This window comes from Fringilla coelebs (assembly GCF_963513975.1).
Source record: "Fringilla coelebs genome assembly, chromosome: 1".
Classification (NCBI taxonomy): Eukaryota; Metazoa; Chordata; class Aves; order Passeriformes; family Fringillidae; genus Fringilla; species Fringilla coelebs.
This window is the reverse complement of record NC_140028.1, coordinates 138,164,017-138,177,001: the sequence shown is the minus strand read 5'-3', so window position 1 is coordinate 138,177,001 and position 12,985 is coordinate 138,164,017. Positions and strand designations below refer to the sequence as shown.

Sequence of the window (12,985 nt, the reverse complement as noted above, 5' to 3'; positions counted from 1 at the left end):
CTGAGTTGCAGATGACGCACAAGGATCATCGAGTCCAACTGTGAATGGCCCACATGGGGTATGAACCCACAACCATGGCTATTAGCCCCATGCTCTAACCAAGTGAGCTAATAAATATGAGGGATTGGCACTGGCATTTCTCCCAGAGTTTTAATCAATGCTGTCAAAAAATGCAGAAGGAACTAATTGCTGCCTTGAGTAAGTAAAGGTAGTGAAGTATTAGTATTCCCTGTAATAAAGCTCATGAACACTACAGATTGCATGTAACAATTGGCAGCTTTCAAGAGAGCCACCACAGTAGAGCAGCCCAACCCTGCAGGGCAATTTATGACAAGTGAATGAGCCAGAAACTAAAATCAATTCAGTGACAAAAATAAGTTCAAAAAACAAACAGCAACTCAACCACTAGAAGCTGATTTATTTCCACAGTAGCTGGATGTAAATACTTCCTCTTCCCTGCCCTGCTAGACTTTCAGTTCCAGGAATATATTAAGAGATTGAGAACCTACATCCAACATTGTGGCTCCCTCTGATTGTTGTATTGTGTTAAACTATTGTGAGAGTATGTTCAGCCTAGTTAGCCAAGAACTTTACCCCCTCTATAATTAACTCTGGAATCTGACATCATCATCCCCTCAAGGTTCTCTTAAAATTTTAATAGCCAGGTTTATGAATATTCATTTGCCAGCATTACTCTTCCAGGGATTTATGAAAACCCAATGGCATGTCAGTGCTCAAAGAGGTTCTATTACTTCTGCTTCTTCCTTAGCACATTATTACATGTCAGAAAGTGCATGAAGGCTGCCATTGATCCAACCATCTGGGTCAATTCATAGAGATTAAGCAGCACAGCAGACACCTAGTGCTGCTGCTCAGGGTGCCTATTAATCCCTCCAGTGGACATGATGCTTCTTCACAGGCCTCATCAGTTCTAGGCTACAAAAACTGTTTCTCCCTTATCTCCTCCTGTTTCTCTCCTCCTACATGCCACTGCAATTACAAGCCAAGCCCACAACAGCCAGCCCTTCAAAGGCTGCTCCTATGTAAGAGAACAGTTGCCCAAACCACAGAGTTTATCAGATGTGTACAGGCAATTATTCCCCACTGTCAGCAAGTGGTACAGCACACATGGAACTGGCACACTGCAACAGCTAAATAAAGTTTGTGACACTTTGGTCCATTACCAAGAGGCATAAACATTTCTTCTGCATCACAAGTTGTAATTTGTTTGACAGTTTTTTTGTGTTTTCCAAATTGTGACAGTGCTAAAGTTTTAGGCCACTGGCTTGTACATTACTGTATGTCACAGACATGTGCAGCAACCATCCATCCCCAGATGTGAAGCATCTCCAGTTCTAAAAGGAGAGCTCAATAAAAGTTCACAATGCAGGTAGATCAAAAGCTCTTATGAATCTGAATAGTACAACAAATATTTAGACTACAGCCCGTAAGGAATGGGAAATTCAAGGCTACATTTAATGCATTAAACCAGGTATATTAAGCCAGAAGCTTCCTCCTAATAGTTATGCAAACTGTAAAGCAAAACTAGAAAGCCAAATAGTGTCATTTCTCCTATGTACTCCTTAGCTATATTTCTCTTTTGTCAGCAAAGAGGCAGCTCAGCAAAGCTCAGAACTACTTTTGTCATTTCCTGACAAAAGAAATTTAGTTAGAACTTTCTGAAGTTATTGTCAAGTCTTACCTTACAACAATTTATGCAATTATGTGATTTTCCCCTCAGCACCACTGCTTCGGAACAAACAAGGTAAGAGGTTTGATCTGTCATAAATGAACATTTCAAGCTTCTGTTTTCTGTTTCTGCTCAAAATATTTACAGAACAATGAAAAGCTCTAAATTTGGAAGAGTCACTTCCAACAGCACCATTTGGCAAATGCAATATTTACGGGCATCTCCAAAGAGAACCTCTAGACTATTCAGCAGGAAAAAAGAGAAGAGAAATGTAAATAAAGATTAACAAGTAATAAAAAGGATATAATCTCTGAAGGGAAAGGGAGGAGAAATATAGATCAGCAACTGAAACAGTGAAGAAAAAAGGTCAGAAGTCCTGAAGGATGTAATCATGATCCTATTTTAAAAAGGGAAAGGCTAAAATTGTGACTGATACAATGGCCTATGGGCCAGTCCAAAAAGTCTGAAGTACCATAAATAAAATGGCTTTGTAGAACATCATCACTTTATGCTCCCTGTAGCTCCCAGGTCACAGCTTTGGCCAGAGCCTGGTGTTTGGGAAGGCCACTGAGAACTCCCACCAGCGCCCGGGGGAAAGCTCTGCACTGCAGGCAGTCCTGGACACTGGGCAGGGCACAGCAAGCACACGTCCCTGCGGCTGAATTACACTATTTCTGCTTGGCTTCTGGAGAGAAACCAGCTTATTTGGACTTGTTTTTCAGCTTCCTAGCCTTCTTTGGGGAGGGAATAATTTATGCTATGTCTTCAGAACACAAAGACCTATTGTCAAAGTCACAAGCTGCCTGTTTGCCCTAACCAGGAGAGATCCTTTGTGGTGCAGGGGGAAAGGGAACCTTTCACTTTTATGGGATCTCCCTTAGAAGCAGAATGGGGCTTTTTTAACTATTATGACTATTTTAAAAAGCAACGGAAGTTTAAAAAAATTTACTTCAAGAATCTGAATTGATTGATTATTACTTTGCTAAGAGCTCCAAAATTAGGTGAAAAAAATCCAAACTGAGTCTGGCCTGCAAAATTCTTACAGCACCATCGACCCCCTTTATAAATTTACTTTTAGTGGCTTGCCAGTTAAATCTCTAGCCTGCAATCAAACCTGGTTTGGGTAGCTGTTAACTCTTAAGGCTGAACAGCTACAAAACCTTGCAGGTGGTTTTAAGAAAGACTTCTAGCTACAAAGAAAAACATGATGGGCTGGAAAAAGCTGAATGCCCAGTTTTTTTTGGCATTCAATACTTTTGTAGGACAGACAGCCACGTTGGCCAGCTTCAGGGTCCTGAATTGTGTACATATTTCCAAACATTTTGAGCCTTGTGTCTGCCTTGCTGGACCACCCACAGGGAGTACAGCTCGATGGCCATGGGAACAGTACCACCAACTGCATTGTTTTTTACTGAACTCTACTGAATACAGTTAACCTCCAGTGAGCTGACTAAATTACTCCTCTGTGGAGGAAGATCCACACATGTCTGCACAGCAGGAGATGCAGTGAGGCATCCTTTTGCAGGCAGAAGGGCACATCTCAGCTCCACAGGCTTTCATGGCTAGGTTTGCCTACCAGTTTAGCAAGGGACACACTCATGCTTTGCTCCCCAGTTAACAGTGAAAGTGCTTAACACAAAAATCTGTGCTCGTGGAAGCAACATATCATCAGAAAAAGTCATGGTAGTTCAACTAATTGTTACATGTCACAAGAGAGAAGCAATTCAGAAGTGTTAATCAGCCTGAAGTTCATTTGAACTCAAACCATTCTTTAGACTCTGCAGTTGAACAGCAAGTTGTGTTTTACGGACTGAGTCAAAGATATGAATAAGGATAAAACACACCCTGATAAAAGGTACCTGATAAAGCATTGCCAGGGTACAGGTCATGTAAGTGAAACCATGTTGAGAACGAGTCATTTACACCTCCTAGGGTGTAATCCCATGATGCAATATTTAGATTAAATCTTAGACTATTATCCCAGCATATCAACCCTGTCTGCTCCCAGCAGAGGTGTCTGAATATCCTGTTTAAGCTAGCTCATTTATCCAATCAAGACAGAAGAAACAAAAGCATGGGAGAGCTCCTCTTGTGACTCTTGGGGATGGTGCTGTGCAGGGCCAGGAGTTGGACTCGATGATCCTTGTAGGACCCTTCTAAGTCAGCTTATTCTGATTCTTTAAGTGCTTCCCTTGAAGATACCTCTACCTTTCCATCTCAATGCCTGGTCTCCCTAATCCTTGATTTCTCTCAACTCCTGCTTCTCTCCTCTCTGTCTTGCCAAAGTCTTGCACAGGGATAAAGTGGCCTGCTGTGGAAGTCTACTCATGACACCAGGAAGTACAAGAAAGTGAGCCAAACAATTACTGATTTATCTGAAGCATTTGCTGAGAGGATTATGTGTGGAGTCACTTCTTTCCTGACAATTGACTTCCATGGAGCTGTGCTGTCATGACATTTCATTGTCTGCATTCAATCCCTCACAGGCACTTGAAGTCGCTTATAAAACTCTACTCAATTACTGGGCCCTAGGCTTCAATCAAAAATATTTGTACATTTAATATTTCCCTACAAATGTGCTACTTCTGTGCTGGCTTCAATTACGATTTAAAGTACTTGTGATATCAAATATAATTCTTTCATAGCTGCAACTCAAGACCATGCATAAACTACTTTACTTATACCTATTTTTGTTTAAGTCCAAGCAAGCCAGCACAAGCAGTATGTGAGCTTTGGTCATTCAAGAAAAGAGTTTACATATTTCTCAAATGAAAGGTGCAAAACTAAATAGTTTCAAGTAGAAGACTGTTCAAACTTAAGTTCTCATGACACTCTTCCAGAAGCATTACACAGAGGCAAGTAGATTGTGGGCAGTTTTAATATTGGGCTAGAAGACACAGCAGTAGACTTGGTCCAAGAATCAACGAAGTGTCTTAAAATAAAGCAGAAATTCCCTTTTGCATAAGAATATTAACCCACACATTTTGCTACGTGTCTTACCAACATTTGCTTAAGTCTCTAAATCAAGCAAACAGGTGTCACGAGCACAGTATGACAGACCTCACATCACAAACATTTAAATGTTGACATCTCATCTAATGAGGTGAAAGCTGAGGAACCTCACAGAGCTCACAGGCCCTCCAGTTTTTATCTCTTCTCTTGCCATCTCACCCGAGCCAACAGTGCGCTCCCTCCTCACCTGTCCTACACGCTCACTCCCACACTGAGCCTGACTCTTCCTCTGCTGCTAATTCAGCGCCCACACTGACACAGCCATGGTGAGCAGGTCTGAGCAACCCACAGGACTTGAGAGAAGTGGAAAAAACTTCTGACAGAGCAGTTCTCTGATCTGCATGGCCACGTATTCAACTCATGCTATTGGAGAGAGTGGTTGAGGTTCTGGAGCAAATTGGGAATGGAAAGGCAAGTGGGAAGTATTCCTAAATCGGTATTTTAAAGCAAGGTTGCCACTTCCACTATTCCTATCTGCCAATCCAAACCATCAGCTGCCTAAAGTAGTCAGAAGAACAAAATTGGTAACTCTGGACTTAAACAAAAATTTAGGAGATCTCATCTTGAAACTTACCCACCTGAAGCCCCAATCCACCTCAAGACAGCCCTAAGCACCAATCTACAAGCAAATGAACAACAAGGCCACTCCTGGCCTCTCTGGTTTAAAGCAGGGCAGCTACAAAGAACACAAGGTCTCATGGATGATTTTATGTTTTCTTTCCTGCAATTAGTAATTGCTACAAGCCCTAACTAATATGTCTGGAACACATTACTTACTCAGAGAACAAAATGTTGGACAGAAGTGTTGATGCTATGTTTTCTCCTTTGACTTAACACTTACAAATCCTTATAGCCAGCAAATATACATAGTCCAAATAGCCAGAAACACGATTAACACCAGAAAATCTAGGCCTCTATGACTCACTCTGAGTAAGTGCCAGGATGGATCATTTTCCTTTGCCCACCTAAACATAGCTCTTACATATAAAGGGTTGTGACTTCATCTAATGACTGAACAGCCAAGGCTGCCAGCCTCTAATCGGAAGAGAAATGCCAAACATTTGCATATATAGGAGCTTTTTTTTAACTTCACAGCTCTTTCAGTTCCTTTCAGAGTTCTCTGATCTGAACACTTATCTCTTATCTGGCACACTATGCTGTAAATGAGCATGCAATAATCAAATCTGTCCTTTTGAGCTCTGATGTACTTCAGGACAACAATTTCTTGGCTACTTTTTAAAACAACTTAACCTAGCCAGGTTTTGTACATCTTAAACATGCCATTCCCACCACTGCAAGATCTCCATCTGGACAGGTCACTCTTCAGATGCACACAACAATCAGGAGCCCTGATGAAGGCTTGGTATAGATGCCTACACTCCAACCCTGCTGGCACCAGCTCTGAGCCTGCCTGGCCCTCCACTGCACCACTCGTAGCTGCTCAGGGCAGCAACACGTTTGTGTCTGTTTGCCCTTTACAGATGTGTACACACACCTCTCTACCTGCCTGATCCCCACTCCTCCAAAATCCTTGGCGGATGCCAAGGGTAGATTTACATGTTATTTCATAAAATTCACCTTTGTCAGCATATGTGGTCAGTTCAGCTAGTCCTTATTGCTCCAAATAAGCCAAAAGACCCTTATCCTTTCTAGAAATGTCAACAAGAGGGGAAAGAAAAAATAAAAGTTGTCCACACAGCAAATACAAACAATTTTTGCAAACAGATGTTTCTTCCACAAGTGTTTGGGTACAAAACCACTGTAGTCAGTTGAAACACAATTCTAGATGATTGCTATGTAAGCAGAATTGACCACAAGAAAATTTCTAATTGTTTTGTTCATGCTCAGTACAGTTGGTTGACTTAAAATGCAATGTTGATTTTTTTGCAGAGCTACAATTTCCAATAATTCCAATATAAACTCACTATGCATTTTGACAATGTCGAAACTGCATCTGTCACAATTACATTTGCAGCCTACCTTTACATACCTGTGTACTGATAAACAGAGTATTTTAGTATGCAGAGCTCTATAACCAAAACATATCCTGTGCTATTTTTTAAAGCTTAGTTTAAGGAATGGAATTCAAAGAAATATGAGAAAATTCAACCTGAGAATTTGGTTTTAAAATCTGAAATGCAGACCTGAGTTAATTTTACAGGTCTGAAATGAAGTTTCCCATCCTAAAACTCAACCTTCATCTATAAATGCGAAGTTTCCTTACTGGCCGAGTCAATCCCTACTATCCAATCAGAATGAAAGGATGGGGGCTGAGCTGTGTTTTCAAAGTGTATAACTGTGTACAACTCACACAGCTTTTGCTCTTTAGTTTGAAACAGGATAGTAAATACTAACTCTAGGGCATGCAGTAAGCTTTATTTGCCTCAGCTTCAAGTTGCTTAGAATTACCAACACTAAAGCCTTGAGCCTGCTTTTCAAATGAATTATATGCTCTGGATATCTGACTGCAATAAGAAATATATCATTTAAGGTTAGTTTTACTCACCACAAAAAATAGCTGCTTCTCTTCACAATGAAGAGGTAAAAAAGTGAAATCCAGTGCTGCTGGAGCAACAACTGTGTTGGTTGTTCAGCTCCAGTTGCCTGTGTTAAAACATCTGGCAGGTTTTTTTTTTATTAGAACTGAAGGCAGACAGGTGTTACAATGACTGACACCAAAGCCAAGTGAACCCAGGTCTCAACTCCCAGACCTAACTTGTGGCTGCAGGGTTAGCCTTACCCAACCCCAGACACCTCTGGAATGCCAACAGCTGCCTGAAATGCTGCTTTCAGTAGGATTTCCCCTCGTTTTCAGGGCCAGTTGCCACTTAATGGAAAATGACATTGACATACTGTCCATTTTTCAGTCTAATATAAACAGTTAGGGCAATTATTTTCTAAGAGTTAAAGAGTTATTCTAGCTGTCTCTGAGGCTTAACTGGGCTTCTTGTCAGAAAGGGCAAGATTGAAAAAGTCACATGTGAAGCACATATGACTTGCATATTCTCTAGATCATTTGGTGCAACTCTTTTGAAACAATGATCCACAGTCCTTCATCCTTCCACAGAGAGCTGATGGGAGACAGTGTTACCTTTGTTGTATTTTAGGGAATAGACAGCAATTTTGTCTAAATCTAAGGCTGATAGAACAGAGCAAGAATGAAATCCTGCACATCTTTGCTGACTGCCAAGAATTTTACAGGTATAAGCCACAAGGAGCACATTTGGCAGTCATTAACTCCACAGAAATATCATTTACTTCTTACAGTACTTTGGCGCACAATCTCTGGACTAACACCTGAATGCAGTCCCTTTGTAACAGACACTGGTAACAGCATGGCATTTTTTGGTGTCAAACAGCTCAGTTCTGTCAGGAAATTGCACACTTCCTTCCTAATGGTCTGATGGAGGCTCAAGTTGCTTTAGAAATTTATGTGGCCTTAAATACGATGTTTGATGTCCAAGTTCCTTGTGAGGATTTTGTTGTGTACATGAAGAGGGACGTGGAGAGCCAAATAATTTTAACCTGGGTCTTTGAAAACTGACTTCACTTTTTTTTTTTTAAACTCTGAAACCTGGCATCATTAGAGCAAAGAGAGACCATTCAATCAACTAAATCCAAATAAATCATCAAAGAGTTAATGCATAATTGCTGTACCCTCTGTACTGAAAGACTCCCTTCAACACACCACCACGTGAATCAGTGACATCAGAAGCATTTTTACCACCAGTTACCCAATGCATTCTTATCTGCTTAAGGCAGACTCCAAGTAGGACGTGTTTTGCTCATTAAAAATCACGACCTTCCAATGTGTCCATTAACTCTCAAGTGTCCAGTTGGGAATATAGCAAAAGCAGGGAATTAACAAGGTGAGACCATGGTGCACCCTAATTCCTTTGCAAGCTCACTGTTCCCCTGCAGTAGCCAAATGGAGGCTTCTCCATGCAGAAACAGAAGACAAAAGTTTTTGCATTCAGCAAGAAAAACACTCTGTAGACTGCAAGGCCTCTGCACAGTCAATAATCTCAGCCACCCTGTTCCTGCAGACTATTCCACAGCTATTGCCTCCTGAAAATTACAGTGAAATTTCCATCCACAACAGCCAACACATTGAGGAGCAAACATGAACTCAAGCAATGGCAATTTAAACTAAATAAGCTTATGCAATTTCCTCCTCTTTTCATTATGTCAAAGGTTTCATAGACACCTGATCTTGTGAACATGTTCCAAGAAAGCAAAATGACAATGCTGCTTTAAAAAAACCCCAAAACCACAAACCACAAATTCCACACATTCTTAATCACCTTTTGCATAAACAGATGTACTAAACTACATACAGCTTTCAAACCACTCCATCAACATAGAGACAAGAGAAACCTCAGCTCATACTGTGTTGTAACGTGTAAGACAGACACTTTCCAAACAGAAGACTGGCAAAAGATTCCAGTGACCTGCCTGAATGTCTTGGTCACAAATGGCTCACCTCCACCATCTCTGAGCCTACCTGGACTCACTGTGAAGGAGCAATGTGCACTACCTTTTTCATCTTCCTCTACTAGACAGTTCTGGGGAGTTCCATGTACAGTTACAGCGTAATCTTCTATGCATAAAAAGTAAACGTGGCATAGTTAGAGACAGATTTAAACTGCTTTATGTCCCCCCTACCTTTATCCCATAAAAAGTATCAAATACAAAGAATTTAGTGAAGAAATGTCAGTCCTGCTTGAATAAAGCTCAGAGAAAATCTGAAAATCCTCCTTCCAAAAATGTAATTTAGCAATGCAATCAAGACAAAACAACATGGGAGAGGCAGAATTCACTTTTAAATTGAGATGGGGAAGAAAATTTACCTGCTCGAACAAGTTTAAACCTTTGCTGCACAAAGAGAAGCTGATATTGTTACTTTTCATCAATCAAAATGTTTCCTTCATTCCACCCTTAGTGCACTTAAGTTTTAAATTCAATTAAACAGGTACTGCACACTCTGTGTTATCTAACTTCCATATCTGAAGTCTCTGTGGTCTGTTTTAAGGCTTTATGGCATGGACACTTTCTAGCAGGTTTACAGGAACACAACAGGCATATTAAAATGGTGGAGCAATTTACAGCAACTTGCTTTCTAAAATATAATTAGCAAAGGAAAAGAAAATCAGACCATATAAAAAAGGATGCTTATTAAAAATACTAATTTTAGTGGAAGCAATGTAAAAACATTTAAAACTCAGTACCAGACTGAAGCACACATCTGTTATACAATACAAAAATTAAGAAGATATCTGAAGGAGTATTTTTATCAGGCAGTTTCTTCCTAACCCTCACTGCTTCTGCAGGTAGAAGGATTCAATCTCCTATAACATATGCAGATACAGATGATTAGTTAAATATATATCTAAGAAAGTCTGTGGGAGAAAGATTCACTATATGGGGGAGTTTATTCCAATACAATATTCCTATCACTAAACTCATAGAGTGGTTTTAAAATAGTTATGCTCCAGACATGTTCTGTCTTCTGGTATTCTCCAGGCTAAAGCAAAGGTTTATAGAATTTAGAATAAAAATTCTAGATCCATTTGAGAGAAATACAGATTTATAATCCTAATAAAATGGAAGGTGGCCTTAAATTGCTAGTTCCTGAAAGGGAAATAGAGAAGCAGATTTTTTTTTTTTTTGTCAAGGACATTATTCTTGTGTTTCAAGTGATTAAAATACAGCACCTGGAATATCCCTGAAGCAAGGAGACTTGCCTTTCAATCCCCCTGTCCTTTATGCTCCCCCCATTTAAGCATGCTGGAATAAACCCACTCACATTTCAACCTGACAATGCTGCAAATTTTCTGAAACAAATGGCTGAAGGAACTGTGAGCAAAGATATTCCTGCAGGAGAAGAAGGTGAAACAGTGCCAGTAACTTCTACCTCTTCTACCTGCAGTGTCCTGGTAATGCTTAAAATTAAGAGAATGGAAAGTTGAAGCAAGTCTTCCTCAGAATGCTCCAAGTCTCAAAATAGAGCACAGTTATCCAATGCAACAGTACTCCCATGTATTTATAGAACTTCTTAAACACAAGAGAAAAATACCACTGAAAGTTTTGTTATTATAGAAGTGTTCTTATAGCCGTTTGTAGTACTATGGCTAAGGTTAACATAATAAAACCTAAAAAGAAAAGAGAAACACATCACGCAAACCAACCAGCAACAGGACTTTCCATTCATAGCAGAATGAACTCATCTCTAAGCAAAACCACGAGAATAAAAAGACAAAATGCCTTAAGGAAGGCTGAAGGACTGGCATGCACAGGCTGGAATAAACCCACTTGCATTTCAACCTGCCAATGCTGTGAATATTCACAAACAATTGGCTGGAGCGACGGTGTGCAAGCTGCCCGAGTGAGGTGCTACTTACTTCAGAATCCTGTAAAAAATCCACTTGTCTGTCTTTACACAAAGAGGACAGAAAGAAGGTACAGATGCAGCAAAAGGGGTCAAAGTCTTCTCAAAATAGTTACTGATAACGCCTGTAGCTCTCTTTGGCCAAGTCCTTCATTATTCTTGTTTTAAAGAAGTTTCTCGCGTCAGCTAAGATTCTTTTCCCAAGAACCTAACATTCACCCACTTAGAAAAAAGAAAAGTGACTTCACAAAAGTTACCAAATATCATCATGCATGGCTGGCAAGTACATGTGCAGTCAAGATGATTCAGATAAGTCAGATAAATTTAGAACAGCGCTTTCCTAAAAGCATGCGTTCACCAAATGCAGTAAATATGCAGGAGCTATATCCAAGTGCTGATTCCAAACATCAGAGCAAAAAATTTATTAGTGAAAATCTCCTTTTAAGAGTTCGCTGCCATCTGAAGTCCTCAACAGTGTTATTCCTTGATCTGCCTTTAGTATTTCCATCCATCACTGGATTTATCCACATAAAAAGCTATAGGCTCTCCAACCTCTGAGGACTAAGCCAAATGCAGTGTGGCAACTTCACATAGGACCAGCCTTTTATGGTTGGAACAGTAGAGCTTTGATACAGCTAATCTACCATAAATAGCTCTTGAAACTCAGAAGGATCAAATCAGCTGTTGCAACAGTCCCAGCCTGTAGCTGCTTCAAATCCAATTATACTGTCAACCCTGTCTTGCAGCTCTCCCTTTTATTCCCCCTGTCCAGAACATTTTCTGTCCTCCTCCTGGCAGAAATTAGAAGCTGCTAAGGCAAACACAGCAGAATCAAACCCATTAAACAAATTCTGAAACTGATGCACAAGTATTCTTACAACTAACTTAAGGAAGACAAGTTCTGTTCTCTTTAAAAACAGCTCAAGTATTTGATGCTCATAAAAAAGAAGTTATCAGCCCTGACTTATAAAGCAAACACATAATTTGAAATAAGCAAACAGTTCCAAGAGCAGCAACCGCAGCTTTAAAAGGCGGATGAAACTAAGCAGATAGACTTCATGGAGCACTATCCATGTCCCAGATTAAGGCATAAGGCACTGAATTGCTTACATATTTTTTCTGTAGCCTAAATATACTTGACAAGTACTAGAATACCCTGTTATAAATCCTTGAATTACAATATTTCCTTTCAGGTAGTTAGAACCATTTTCCCACAAAGAAGTTGAGAACTATAATTTAAGAATTCTCGCAGCATTAAAAGCTTGCAAAATATATGTTTACTAACCATATAAGTTGGTATAACTGAAAATTACCACTAGGACTACAAGAGCATAGTAATTAAAGAGAAACCAGTGCAGTGACATTGTTCTGAGAAAAAAAGCAGGTTTGGATCCAACAAAACATAGGTGAGCAGTATTATCTTCATGGTTCACCTCACAGTGCAAAGAAACAGGGCACAATGCAAGCATGTAGGTATATGCAAATAAAAGGTATTTTTCAAACCTATATTATTAACATCCCACCAGTCTTTCCAAAACATAATATCCCAAAACATCAATTACTCCTCTGCAGTACAGGAACTCTGGTACTTCAAAGGGGAAGAAGTGTCTTGTGGGCAAAGTCTGTATCATCCCTCCCACAAGCACGTAAATTCTGAACATTGCTAGGGCATCCTCCCAAAATACTGGGCAGGACATCTACATCTAGGCATCCACCCTTCTTATTCAAGCAAGGGTAGAAGAGGATTGCCAATTCCTGCTTTGCAAACTGCTTTAAGAGCCTCTAGAAGCTACTCTAATGGAAAGGCCAAAATATAAAAATCATCAGCTTCCACTTAATGGAAATTTGTCAGCTATACACCATCTTATTCATCTTCATGCTTGTGTTAAATTTTA

The 12,985-nt window shown here is 40.0% G+C and overlaps 1 protein-coding gene across 9 annotated transcripts in view; it reads right to left on the bottom strand.

The window, feature by feature from the left end:
* Positions 1-12,985, bottom strand: part of SVIL (supervillin) — a gene marked incomplete at its 5' end in the record, with an annotated part of 133,447 nt that overhangs the window by 85,725 nt on the left and 34,737 nt on the right. The window contains one exon of one of the 9 annotated variants that reach the window (XM_084207188.1): positions 11,104-11,646. The exons of the other annotated variants lie outside the window; for them this stretch is intronic. Of the gene's footprint in view, positions 1-11,103; positions 11,647-12,985 lie in introns of those variants that run through there. 9 annotated transcript variants of the gene reach the window in all.